The following is a 12,274-nucleotide window of genomic DNA, read 5'->3' on the forward strand; positions in this document are numbered from 1 at the left end:
ACCCGGATGGGTAGCAGAAGGTACAAGAGCCAATGGAACTACCGAGGACCAGCTGATGGTACTGGAACTCGGTTACTAAGCAGGAAGTACCTGTGCCAGAAAGCACTACCAAGGACCAGCAGACGTTGGTGGAACTTGGATACCGAGAAGGAGGCACCTAATCCAAAGGCACTGCCGAGGACCAGCTGACGGTACTGGAACCCGGATGGATAGCAGAAGGTACAAGAGCCAATGGAACTACCGAAGACCAGCTGACGGTACTGGAACTTGGTCACTAAGCAGGAGGTAGCTGTGCCAGAAAGCACTACCAAGGACCAGCAGACGTTGGTGGAACTTGGATACCGAGAAGGAGGCACCTAATCCAAAGGCACTGCCGAGAACCAGCTGACGGTACTGAAACCCGGATGGGTAGCAGAAGGTACAAGAGCCAATGGAACTACCGAAGACCAGCTGACGGTACTGGAACTCGGTTACTAAGCAGGAGATACCTGTGCCAGAAAGCACTACCAAGGACCAGCAGACGTTGGTGGAACTTGGATACCGAGAAGGAGGCACCTAATCCAAAGGCACTGCCGAGAACCAGCTGACGGTACTGGAACCCGGATGGGTAGTAGAAGGTACAAGAGCAAATGGAACTACCGAGGACCAGCTGAAGGTACTGGAGCCCGGATGGGTAGCAGAAGGTACAAGAGCCAATGGAACTACCGAACACCAGCTGACGGCACTGGAACTCGCTTACTAAGCAGGAGGTACCTGTGCCAGAAAGCACTACCAAGGACCAGCAGACGTTGGTGGAACTTGGATACCGAGAAGGAGGCACCTAATCCAAAGGCACTGCCGAGAACCAGCTGACGGTGCTGGAACGTTAATGGGTAGCAGAAGGTACCCATGTAAAAAAAAGTTTCAAGGCCGCGAGCCGCAGTTACCAAAACCCACAGTCCTACAGGGGGTGCTTGTCCTATTGGCACTATGGAACCAGCCTTCATTGCCAGATCCCGCAGCCCACATAGGAGTCACCTAAACTGCAGGCACCATAGAGTCGGCTAACGCGACCCCAACACGACAGGACAATGCATTGGAGGCAAAGTGACGTTGATACTACCCGGAAACAGCTGGCGTGCTGGAACCAGGCTGGGCAGGAGGGAGTACCCGTGCCAAAGACACTGCCGAGAACCAGCTGACGGTACTGGAACCCGGATGGGTAGCAGAAGGTGCAAGAGCCAATGGAACTACCGAAGACCAGCTGACGGTACTGGAACTCTGTTACTAAGCAGGAGGTACCTGTGCCAGAAAGCACTACCAAGAACCAGCAGACGTTGGTGGAACTTGGATACCGAGAAGGAGGCACCTAATCCAAAGGCACTGCCGAGAACCAGCTGACGGTGCTGGAACCCGAATGGGTAGCAGAAGGTACCCATGTAAAAAAAAAGTTTCAAGGCCGCGAGCCGGCCGCAGTTACCAAAACCCACAGTCCTACAAGGGGTGCTTGTCCTATTGTCTCTATGGAACCAGCCTTCATTGCCAGATCCCGCAGCCCACATAGGAGTCACCTACACTGCAGGCACCATAGAGTCGGCTAACGCGACCGCAACACGACAGGACAATGCATTGGAGGCAAAGTGACGTTGATACTACCCGGAAACAGCTGGCGTGCTGGAACCAGGCTGGGCAGGAGGGAGTACCTGTGCCAAAGACACTGCCAAGAACCAGCTGACGGTACTGGAACCCGGATGGGTAGCAGAAGGTACAAGAGCCAATGGAACTACCGAAGACCAGCTGACGGTACTGGAACTCGGTTACTAAGCAGGAGGTACCTGTGCCAGAAAGCACTACCAAGGACCAGCAGATGTTGGTGGAACTTGGATACCAAGAAGGAGGCACCTAATCCAAAGGCACTGCCGAGAACCAGCTGATGGTACTGGAACCCAGATGGGTAGCAGAAGGTGCCCATGTAAAAAAAAGTTTCAAGGCCGCGAGCCGGCCGCAGTTACCAAAACCCACAGTCCTACAGGGGGTGCTTGTCCTATTGTCACTATGGAACCAGCCTTCATTGCCAGATCCCGCAGCCCACATAGGAGTCACCTAAACTGCAGGCACCATAGAGCCGGCTAACCTGATCGCAACACGACAGGACAACGCATTGGAGGCAAAGTGACATTGACACTACCTGGAAACAGCTGGCATACTGGAACCAGGCTGGGCAGGAGGGAGTACCCGTGCCAAAGACACTGCCGAGAACCAGCTGACGGTACTGGAACCCGGATGGGTAGCAGAAGGTGCAAGAGCCAATGGAACTACCGAAGACCAGCTGACGGTACTGGAACTCTCTTACTAAGCAGGAGGTACCTGTGCCAGAAAGCACTACCAAGAACCAGCAGACGTTGGTGGAACTTGGATACCGAGAAGGAGGCACCTAATCCAAAGGCACTGCCGAGAACCAGCTGACGGTGCTGGAACCCGAATGGGTAGCAGAAGGTACCCATGTAAAAAAAAAGTTTCAAGGCCGCGAGCCGGCCGCAGTTACCAAAACCCACAGTCCTACAAGGGTTCTTGTCCTATTGTCTCTATGGAACCAGCCTTCATTGCCAGATCCCGCAGCCCACATAGGAGTCACCTACACTGCAGGCACCATAGAGTCGGCTAACGCGACCGCAACACGACAGGACAATGCATTGGAGGCAAAGTGACGTTGATACTACCCGGAAACAGCTGGCGTGCTGGAACCAGGCTGGGCAGGAGGGAGTACCTGTGCCAAAGACACTGCTGGGAAACAGCTGGCGGTGCTGAAACCCAGGGTAAATACTAAAAACAGAGTGGAGCCAGAGGCGTAATTGGAGCAACTTTAAAATCTGTAGTAGTGTGAATGTGGACAGAGCAGGAGAATTTGCCGGACGCACAGCAGGGGAACAGCTGACGTTACTGAACCCCAATAACACGTCAGCAAGTGTTGACTGTGCAGACGGCACTTCCGAGCGCTAACTGGCGGTGTTGGAGCTCAGGGATAATACTGAAAACAGAGGAGCCAGAGGTGTAATTGGAGCAACTTTAAAATCTGTAGTAGTGAGAATGTGGACAGAGCAGGAGAAATTGCTGTCCGCACAGCAGGGGAACAGCTGACGTTACTGAACCCCAATAACACGACAGCAAGTGTTGACTGTGCAGACGGCACTTCCGAGCGCCAACTGGCGGTGTTGGAGCTCAGGGATTACAGTTCAGGTGGTAGAAACATGAACACAACAGGAGACCTGGATACTGTTGTCAACAATTATTTATTCTGGAAGAGGCCTGGCAAATTCATGAGAGATCCAGGCCTTGTTCATTTTGAGAAAAGTAAGCCGGTCAACGTTATCGGAGGATAGTCGCATGCGAAGGTCTGTTAGTACACCACCTGCGGCACTAAAGACGCGTTCCGATAATACACTAGCAGCAGGGCAAGCTAGCACCTCCAGTGCATACTGACTAAGCTCTGGCCATGTATCCAGCTTACAGACCCAAAACTTGAATGGAGAAGAGCCGTCTGGGAGTACACTAAGAGGGCAAGACATGTAGTATGTCACCATCTGACGGAAACGTTGCCTCCTGCTGACTGGAGCCGTCTGTGATGGTGTAGACATTTGTGGCGGCGGGGACACAAAACTTTGCCACATTTCGGCCATACTGGTCTAGCCTTGTGCTGAGGCACTGCTTCTGCTCCCTCTTTGTGCAGAGCTTCCTCCACTGCCTTGACACACTGAGCTGCTTTGTAAAGCACTAGCAGCACTGCTCTCGGTTGGAATGGAGAACATGATGGAATGCACCAGTGCGTCTTGGTACTCCCGCATTTTACGCTCCCGGTTCAATGGTGTTATGAGGCTTTGTAAGTTGTCCTGGTAGCGAGGATCTAGGAGGGTGGACACCCAATAATCAGCCATGTTGAGAATGTGGGCGATGCGGCGGTCGTTTCTCAGGCACTGCAGCATGAAATCAACCATGTGCTGCAGACTGCCAACTGGCCAAGAAATGCTGTCCCCTGCTTGAGGCGTGATCTCTGCCTGCTCTGCATCACCCCACCCTCGCTCTAGATACTGACTACTAGAGCATTGTGTACCTCCCTCCTCTGGACAGATGTCTTCCTCATCCATTGACTCCTCCTCATCCTCCTCACAAAGTGTCCCCTGCCTAGGCCTTTGTGAGGAACCACGTTGCGCAGACTGTAGAGAAGCAGATGGCATTTTGTGACTCCTCATCCTCCACCTCTTCCAAACCTCGTCCCTTAGTGCTTGCAGTGTTTTTTCAAGCAGGCAGATAAGGGGGATAGTCATGCTGACTAGTGCATCATCTTCACTCGCCATCCGCGTGGAATAATCGAAGGCACGCAAAATGTGGCAAATGTCCTTCATAAAGGCCTACTCAGTGGTGGTGAAGAGTGAACGGCGCGCACTGCGACTTGTTTGCGCCTGCTGCAGCTGGTACTCCATTACTGCTGCCTGCTTCTCACACAACCTCTCCAACATATGTAACGTTGAATTCCACCTGGTGGGTAGGTCACATATGATGTGATGTTCCAGAAGACGTAATCGGCGCTGCAGAGCTGCAATGCGTGATCTTGCGTTGCTGGAACGCCGCAAGTGAGCGCACTCTATGCGGACCTTGTGAAGCAGTCCATCAAGATCCAGATAGTTCCTCAAAAAACTCTGCACGACCAAGTTGAGCACATGTGCCAGACATGGGATGTCAGTGAGGTTGCCTAGGCCCAGAGCTGCCACCAGATTTCGGCCATTGTCACACACTACCATGCCTGGCTGGAGATTCGCTGGCACAAACCACACGTCGCTCTGCTGCTTGATGGCATTCCAGAGCTCCTGCGCTGTGTGGCTTCGATTCCCCTAATAAATTAATTTTAATACGGCCTGTTGACGTTTGGCCACGGCTGTGCTCATATCGGTCATCATAACAGGTAACCGTTCACGGGTCGATGTGGAGGTAGACCGTGACGGCTCCGGCAGCGCTGATTCAGAGGAACTGGAGTATGAGGAGGAGTCAATGTGTACAGACTGGATTCCTGCAATCCTTGGAGTTGGCAGAACACGTACAGCGCCACTCTCAAGATCTGTACCCGGCTCCACAACATTTCCCCAATGGGCAGTGAGGGAAAGGTATCGTCCCTGTCCATGCTTACTGGTCCACGCATCGGTGGTCAGGTGGACCTTGCTACTGACTGCGTTGTGTAGGGCATGTTTAATTTTTCCCTCCACATGATGTTGCAGGGCAGGGACGGCTTGCCTGCTGAAATAAAAGTGGCTGGGCACATTGTATTATGGGACTGCCAATGCCATAAAGTTACGGAAGGTGTCAGTCTCCACCAGCCTGAATGATAGCATTTCAAGGGACAGTAGTTTAGCAATGCCAGCATTCAGAGCCTGTGCTCGGGGGTGGTTTGCCGAGTATGGGCGCCTTTTCTCCCATGCCTGTGCTAACGATGGCTGTAGACTGGCCTGGGTGTGTGAGGATGACTGGGAAAGTGGTGCTGTGGGTGGAATTACACTGTGTCTCTGTACAACAGTGCCAGAGATTCTTCCATGGCGATCCTGTGAGGAAGCCAAACCAGCTGTGTGTGAGCTGGAGGAAGAGGCTACAACACGAGCTGAAGAGGTGGTAGGTGGCACTGTAGGTTGGCCTAGGTCTTCAGTGTGTTTTTGTAACTCCGCACATGTTTCCACATATTTGTGGTATTGAGGTTGCTGACACTTTTCCTCTTTTCACCTTCTGATTACACAGCTTGCATTTGACAAAGCAATAACTATTAACCCATCCCTTTATGGGAGGCACTTTTCTCTTTTAACGTTACTGGTACTCTTTTTCTTTTCTTTAACTTTCTTCTTTCACTTAGCTATGGTCAAAACTACCGGAACTCTTTTATCATATAAAACATCACATAAAACATTTGCATTATTACTCTAGCAGCATATAAAACTTTTTCATTATAAAACATTCGCAAGGAAAACATTCTCAAAACACATTCTTGAATCCTGGCCGCGGTGCAACTTGTGACCAGGTGTTCAATCTTCTTTTTAAGTGCAAAAACTTCAGTAGACTTGTAAACGGGAGGGACTCTCGGTCCTGAGGTAGACATTACAGTCTTTTTATAAAACCAGTAGGGGGCGCTTTAAGAAGCGCAACTATTTACAGGATGGCCGCTCCCAGTCCTCGGCCAGGTAGGAAAGGGGGAATGGCTGTTCTCAGTCCCCAGCCAGGTAACTTAGGGATATAGAGGGCAACTTTTATCAGGAAACAGTTTCATAACAGTTCTGATACCCTGACGGGTAACTATTTACAGTTACACTTTACCGTTTATTGGTAACGATGTCCTCCTGTTGCTCCTTCTTCTGGGTAGTCTTCAGGTCCATCCGGACCCTCTGGGTACTCAGTGTCTGGGCGGTACTGCAGTTCCTCCTCAGTCAAGCGGTGGACATGGAGGGCGTACAGTCCCTTAGCGCCCTTGTGCCGGGTGTAAGTGACCACGTCCCCAGGGTACAAGTCACGGCCGTGATGTCCCTCTGGCAGGTGACTCTCGACGTCCCTTCTGGTCACGAAGACGTCGGTTGCGGCCTCCGGGACTCTAATGAAGCCCCATCCGTGCTCCAGCTGGAACTTTACTATGGTCTAGGTGGCTCGGGGACCACGGATGGCTTGGGAGTCCTGGCGGGCCCTCCGCTTTTGTTCCGCGCTCCGGGCTTGGAGTCGCCCCTCCCTGATGCATCTCTGCCGCCGCTCTCTTTCGAAGGTGGCCATCAGCTGACGGCAGGATTCCAGGCGATGTGCTGCGTCCGCCATGTTTCTTGGGGGAACCCCATTAGATTTTCGTCAGTGGGGTCCCATTCAAACTGGGCTTCCTGCAGTGAGGGCTGGGTGATTTCTACAGGTTCTGGAGCCTGTATTAGAGGCTCGCGTGGGGGTTGGACTCTCCATGGGTGGCCACTGGTCAGCTCGGCCGGCCACAACAGGGGCATTCCATCTGGGCCCGTTTGCTGGGCGAATAGATCCGCCCCCATGGGTGGTATGGCAGGGGGCCCCGGGTGTGGAGCAGCGCCCGGGGGCACTCGGCCTTGTGACCAGGCCGGTGGTCGTCTGCTGGTAGTGCCCGGGGGTGGCACAGTCAAGGTAGGGGGCGCTGGTGAGGCAACGGCGCCCGGGTGCACTGGGCCCTGTGTCTCGGCCTGTGGCACCTCCCTCTTTACTGCGCCCGGGTTCAAAGGGCACAGCGCGGGGCGGGGCGTGACAGTGACGCTTGCAGCCTGAGGCCTAGCTGGCGCCGGTGGAGGCGTGGTGTCAGGTACGGGTCCCACATCGGAGAGTGGGGGCAGGCTGGTGGCCTCAGGGCTTGGGGTGATGACGTCCCCGCTACTTGCCTCGGTCTCTGTGGCCTCCTCTGCGGCGTCGTCCGCAGCCGCCAGTCTACCTTCACCGCCCTCGGAGGCAGGCGTGCTGCTCGGCCCTGATGTTGTCTCCTCCTGGCGGTTTACGTGCTGCTGGGCCAACTCCTCCTTCCACCCGGCAAACACATCTCACTGCGCCCGGACCATCCTCCGATTTAGATCTTCTAGCGCTGCTCGCGCGCAGTCTGGGTCTCCGGGCAGCTGCGCCAGCAACTCTGTCAGGCTGCATGGTGGTTCGGCCTGCAGCAGGCTGCGGGCCAGGGTGCTGGTGGGGTTCGCGGCTCCTTCCATCTCCGGGTGCGGTGTGTCCAGACTGATCCAGACAGCACCCTGCCCCACAGTTTTCTTTCCTGTCCGCCCCCATTGGGGGTGGTCTTGGGGCCACCTGCTGACAATCACCTTCAGGGGCAGCCCCCCCACGTTGATGGACATCTCCACAGCCGCACTCATGGCTGTGGGGGTGGGCTCCATCTTTGGCGCCATTCTGGGTCCAGGCCCACGATAGGAGGTGGCTTCCTGTTGTCTTTTGGCACGCACATTATGGTGTCCGCTCATCTGGGGCGGGCGCCATCTTTAATACAATAAAACAGTCTCTTTTCAGGCGCGCAACACCCGCTTGTGGCGGGCTGGTTACAATCCTGCCGACTACGCCAAAGTTGACACGCCCCCTGGGCCGCATGGGGAACCCGGAACCGGACCTTTTGTAGGATGCTGGGGGTTGTAGTCTCCGTGTGGCGGTGACCCGGTCCGTGGCTCAGGGTGGTCAAACCAGTGGCAGTCTATTTATGGGGTTTTTGTGGTTTAATGTCCGACTACGCCACCTGTGGATTGCGGTCAGTGCGGACCGCCGCTGCAAGGCAGTCCACTGGGGATGATGGTATATGCAGCTTAGGTAGTACGACTCCCCACGGGGAGAGTGCAGCCCCAGGGCAGTGTAGTGGATGGAGGGGTTGATGGTGCGGGTGTCCCAGTACTAGTAGTGCTGACGCGGTGAGAAAGCACAAAGACAAGGTATTGCAGTTCAAATGCTTTACTCACAGTTCTCATCCAGGTCACTTGTGCACAGGTAGGACCGCCTGAGCCGTGCTGCGTTCACCAGGCAAGGGGCTCGGTCAACCCCCAGGTAATTCCAGAGTGTGGCCCAGGACTCCCTTCTTTTCCTTTCTCTGGCCATGCCCCACCAGTGACACTACTTTTGTCCAGCTGCCTCAGGCCTTCTTTTAGGAGGGCTTCGTGCTCACTTCCCTGACCCTATGTGGTATGCCTTTCTAGTAGGTGTAGTGAGAGGTTGCACCAAGATATGATCGCGACTGCCGGTCCTTGGCTGAGGATTAGTCGCCTCCACCAACTTGGGATCCGGTACCCTGTTCTGCCAACCCGTCACCCGCAATCTCCTGGGCCTTTGGGGTTCCTTCTGCCTTCGTGTCTCTGGGCCTCTCTTGGTGTTCCGTTCCCTTTCTTCCTTTCCTCTCTCTTCTTTTCTGTTCCTTTTCTTACTTCTCCTCCTTCCTCGGCCTCTTCTCTAAGCCCACTTCTCCTTCTCCTCTCAGGCTCCGGCCTCTTCTCTAGGCCTGCCTCTGGAGCAGCACTCAACCTGAGCTGCTGCTCCCTGTCAGCTCTCCTCTCAACTTCTCCTCACAGACTCAACACTGTTCTAAGATGGTGCCCACCTTTTATACCTCCCTCTCTGTGTATGAGCCCAGGTGACTTGCAACCAATGGGCTCCTACCTATGCCCAGAAGCCCAACCCCTATCTGCTCCTACACCACTGTGTGTGCTTCCCCCTCCCCACTCCAGTCAGGGACAGATGCTGTCGTGTCTGTACTTCTGTCTCGTGGGATCACCGTTGAACTGTCCCCCGGAAATGGCGGTGTGTGTGATGCATACAGACTACTGAACCCTGGTCCACACTCCATCCTTACCCGGGAGTTGGATATCACACCTCTGGTTGAGGTTCAATACCGCTGTAGCGGCCGAACCCTCGGGGCGTTACATAAGTATGTGAACTGTATACTATCTAAAAAAGCTCAAGTGCTACTGTGTCAATCAATATTTCATGAGTATAGTTCAGAGTCAGCATTCCTAAGGTGATATTACAGATTAGACAGTATAAAAAACATGTACTGTAAAATCCCATGGCTTACCTGTATCCTTGTGTTGGACCTCGTGCCTGCAACCTTGACGTGCATTTCATGTGGGCTTCTCAGGGTGTTGTGATAGACCGATAGACTGTATGCTGACTACCAATATATGAAATCCTCCACGGGATAAAGAATTAAGCCGCATGAAATGGCGCACGATGTTAGTATACATGCAGGGAGCGCATCACTTCTGGTTATCTATGTGACGCTATAAGTCAGAGGAGAATCCCCCGTGACATCAACGATCCGCACATTACACAAAGATGAGCAGACAGGGAGTCACAGTGGGCATGCGCTCAAGTGGGTGCCATATTTGAAAGAGGAACATCACAGATATGAAATGGGAAAGACAAAGAACGTACAGAAATGTTATGTGGATAAAGTTGTAGAGAAAGGTGATGCAGAAAAAGAATAAGAATGATCAAGTGATGTACAATGTCTATGCCAAAGTAAGTCTGTATAGTATTCATAAACTCATGGCCAGACAATATACAAAAAATTATGATATGTGAGATACATCACACCTAAGTGACTAGTAAAAACGGAAGAGATTATAAAAAGATCAAAAAAATAATGAAACAATAATGTAGTGCAGTGAATAGTGTATACAATTAAAAAATCATCCTAACTAATTGTAAGGAATAAGAAGGATCATCACATGCATGTGGTATATAAAGAAATATGACCTAAAACACATATGTTCATATTGAAAAACTAATGGAAAAACTAAAAAATATTAATTAAGATGCCCATTATTGAATAACATAAATATACTTAAGGCCAGAGATTAGTTGGACATGAAAATCATAATAACGTGACAGTAAAAGTCATCAGACTATTCTGTCACAGTGTATGAATTTCATGGAGGTGATGTTCAGCTTAAAGAGGTTATCCACTACTTTTACATTGATGGCCTATCCCCTTAGGATAGGTCATCAATGTTTGATCAGCCGGGGTCCGACACCCGGCACCCCCAACAATCAGCTGTTAACGGTGTTGGCGGCGACCGGCCGGTAGTAGTCACTTGCCGAGCTTCTCTGTCTATTTGTAGTGGCTGCCACAGGGTACTACACATCCGACTCCTATTCAAATCAATTGGATGCGGATGTGCAGTACCAATCTCTGGCCACTACAAGTAGACGGAGCAGCTCGGCAAGTGAGTACTTTAAACCGGCCACAACTGACACCGATAACAGCTGACCGGCAGGGGTGCTGGGTGTCGAATCCCAACCGATCAGACATTGATGACCTATCCTAAGGATAGGCAATCAATGTAAAATTAGTGGATAACCTCTTTAAGTGTAATAGTCCATAATTCACATTAGATGATCAAATCGGTGGAGGAGAAATCACAGCAGTCATTCAGAAGTGTCATCAAAAGGTGGAGACTAAAACTAAAAATATGACAATACACAAAAATTAAAATACAAGACTAGAGACATGAAATACTAATAAAAATGGAATGTCTAGATTCGTTAAGCCAAGGGAAATACCCTATTGTGTTTGTGTTGACTTGTGAATGTATGTGTTTTTTTTTGGATGGTCAAGAAGGAGATACTATTATTTCTATAAATCTGAATGTTTATTTAAAGAGCCCCCTGCTATACCAACTATGTAAATTGATTAAATGCTCAAACAATGAGACCTGCTTCCTGTTGAATAATACCCTCCCTAGTCCTTTACCTGTAGATGTGTGCTTGAAAGATCAATCGTAACTATTTAAGGGACACATGCCTCTGTAGCAGAGAGAATCAAAGATCAGTCAGACTCTTCAGGACATCAGCTTGGTAGCATGACTCGATCCAGAGAGACACCAATTTGGATTCTACATGATTAAGGCCTAAGAGTGCACGGCCCTGAATGGAAGGATCCAGATCTGCTCCATTGACCATCAGAGAACTCATGGATACATTTGGGGAAACCAGGTTGGGACAATAAGGTTACCTGGCCCAATGGATATGCTGTTTGGGGTTGCAAAGTGGGACCCTCCGGTTGCCTGGAACCCATGGAAACATTCAGAGAAGCAAGATTGTGACTAGCCGGTCATCTGGCCCCATGGAAACTCTTGGAGAGGCCAGAGTGGGAACTTCGGGTTTCCTGGTCTTGTACCTCAATAGACTGTCAGCTTCCTAAGCTTGCCACTACCTCCTCTCTGTGGGGGCCCACCAAAAGCGGGGGGCCACTGGTTGAAGTAATTGGCCCTGGAAGTCCAAAAGTCGCAGTTCTATTTCTAGGTGGGCCAGCGGAAGGGTGAGACTGCGTAATTTTGCACCATCTTGGGTATTTGCTGGGACTGTTCTATGTGCTTATTGTCCGTTTGGTGGTTCAGTAAAGTATTGCCACTATCTATACCATGGATTTTAAAATCATTAGTGTTTCATTTGTGACAGGTCTTAAAATGTCTGGGAATGGGTTTAAGTGTAGTCAAATCCTCCTCTCCACGGGCTGCCAAGATGTCTCTTACATGTTCGAGGGTACGTATACGTAATTACTAAGAAGTAAGTCCCACGTATTTCAGTTTGCATGTGCATGTGGCATAGTAGACAAAGCAGGTGGTGCTGCAGGAAATATTGACTATGATTGCAGATTTATTCAAAACATTAGCTGATGTACAATATGTAGCACAAAGCATGTTTTTACAACATAATAAGCAGTCTCCGCATGGATAACACCCCCACTTGAAGTTGCATCAAAATTTTTCTACTTTTGGTGTTTTCT

The 12,274-nt window shown here is 51.2% G+C and overlaps 1 protein-coding gene across 1 annotated transcript in view; it reads left to right on the forward strand.

Moving 5' to 3' along the window:
* Window positions 1–12,274, forward strand: part of LOC141152760 (cholinesterase-like) — a 53,617-nt gene that overhangs the window by 30,304 nt on the left and 11,039 nt on the right. The gene's annotated exons all lie outside the window — the stretch shown is intronic.

Source organism: Phyllobates terribilis, unplaced genomic scaffold (assembly GCF_046119375.1).
Source record: "Phyllobates terribilis strain yellow unplaced genomic scaffold, ASM4611937v1 Scaffold_6__1_contigs__length_29720123, whole genome shotgun sequence".
Classification (NCBI taxonomy): Eukaryota; Metazoa; Chordata; class Amphibia; order Anura; family Dendrobatidae; genus Phyllobates; species Phyllobates terribilis.